Here is a 2,025-nt window from a genome sequence, read left to right on the forward strand (position 1 = left end):
AGAGGAGTACGCAACCTCGACCGCACTTTCCCTGCAGGCTTCCTTCCGACTCGAAGTCCTGCGGCGGTCTCAACGAGGTGCCACATCCTCAATGCAGTCGGTCGCCCCCGTTTCGGTTGGGCTCTGGCACGACGGTCGCCACCGTCTCGCCCTTGAGTGGCCGCTGTTGGCGCTCGCTGTGAGGTGTTCAGCGTGCTGTCCGTGTTGCCGACGCGGTCAAAACGAGTCGACGGCTCACGTTCCCTTGTGCGCCGAAGGCTCTCTTGATATGTGATCCGACCCTCAGACAGACGAAGCCAAGGGAAGACCCAAGGCCGCAATGTGCGTTCAAAGAATCAGTGCTCAGTGTGTCCTGCAATTCACACCAAGTCTCGCAGCTGGCTGCGTTCTTCATCGACCCGAGAACCGAGTGATCCACCGCTTAGAGTCGTGAAAAAGTGTTTGTTCAATTCCGTACAGTCAAAACCAAACGTTTCTGGCACTCGGCCAAACAGTGGCCAAGAAGGGCGCTTTTCAGCGCACGCTTGGACTCCAAAACTCTGCCGCGCCTTTTTCGGCTGCCGCAAATCGAGCAAACGGTGTGTTTCGGACGGCGTTTCGCTTCCGCTACTTGCGAGTGCTTTCGTGGTCCACCCCTCTATAAATACTCGGGAGGCGTCGAAGCCGGTTCTCCAAGCCGGACCCGTAGGTATCGTTGTGTGCTCGCTCTCATTGGCCCGCCTAACCAGAAAATGCCTGCGGTACACCCATTTGGATAAGAGTGCACGCAGATGCGGGCCTCGACGGCTACACATTTCCTCGGGCGGCCGCCTCCCGGCCTCCGTGGAGCGCGGGATGCACGGTCCCATCGACAAGCCTCTCCCGTTTTTACCGTGGCGTCGCGGTTCACCACGGCGGGCGGGTCGGTCTCCTCCGCATAAAAAGGGGGACCCCCGCTTTTTGTTCCACGAAATCGCACAAGCTTTTTTCGCATCCACGGTTTGCCACCGCACACCAAAATGCCGATCCGGCTGCCTACTTTAGCCAACAGGTGGAGCCAGGCGCGCCGTACTTGCGCGGCACTTCCCACGTCCACCGAAGTCGGTGCCAAGGACCACTTTCGGCGCCGGAGCCGCGTACGAGCCTACTCGAGGCGGAAGAACGAAGCCAGCAAGGGCCTGGCCGCAAGTGCGTTCAATTGTCGGGACGTCCAAGTCCCTCGTTCTTCCGTGCTTCCTCTTTCGGCAAGTCGTTGCGGCACCTTCCCAAAGCGCGCAGACCCGCTAATCGCGACGAGCGCGACGTGGCCGTGCCGCCTTTCCCTCGGCAGCAAGCAAAACGCCTGGCAACGTCGACGCTCCCCTAACCGCGATCTCGCACCGTGTTTCGTGTGGCGAATTCAAAAGCCGGCCGGCGCTGCTGCAACCATTACGGTCGGTACGCATACGCCGCGGAGGGCGGGACGGTCATCGGAGCGTGCGGTTCCTCCATCGAGTACTGCGCACCTCGGCCGTCGCATCGCCGTGCCATGACCGGCCGCGCGTCAACGCGAACCGGTGCCAGCGAGATCCCTCGCCTGCAAGAACCGACCGGCAGCCTCCGTCACCCGAGGACGCGGAGGCGCTTGCCGCGGACGGCGGGACGGTATGCACTGGTGCACAGCGGACCCGTCACATCGCCAGTTCCTTGACCGACCGCCGACGCTTGTGCCGTTCCTCTCGTACTTGGCAGTCGCCGCGCGATTGTCGGGTCTCGTTCTTGCACGCTCGAACGGTCGGGAGGGCACTCGGCTGGCGTTTCGGGAACGCGCAGCCTCGCCTTCTACCGACGTAACCACGACTCGCCGTTCGCGCTCCGCCGCTCCTGTTTACAGTACTAGGCGGTCCCGCAGCGGTCGGGTCGCGCATTTCGAGCGCTTCGAGCCACGGTGCAGTGGCGGGTCGAAAGCCGACCTATGAGTGCGTTGCGCCGTTTGTACCCGCGTCCGCCACCTGGCCGACCGTCCAAGGTCGCGGTGTTGGCGTCCGCTGGGCGCAACAATTTGTC

At 62.5% G+C, this 2,025-nt stretch overlaps 1 non-coding gene across 1 annotated transcript; it reads right to left on the minus strand.

Annotated features, from left to right (window-relative positions):
* Positions 1–276: 276 nt before the first annotated feature.
* On the minus strand, positions 277–429 carry LOC142796139 (5.8S ribosomal RNA). Its single transcript, XR_012893571.1, has one exon. It is a non-coding gene; the product is annotated as a 5.8S ribosomal RNA (ribosomal RNA).
* Between the last annotated feature and the right edge of the window lie 1,596 nt (positions 430–2,025).

The sequence above is a fragment of the Rhipicephalus microplus genome, unplaced genomic scaffold, assembly GCF_043290135.1.
Source record: "Rhipicephalus microplus isolate Deutch F79 unplaced genomic scaffold, USDA_Rmic scaffold_1178, whole genome shotgun sequence".
Taxonomy (NCBI): domain Eukaryota; kingdom Metazoa; phylum Arthropoda; class Arachnida; order Ixodida; family Ixodidae; genus Rhipicephalus; species Rhipicephalus microplus.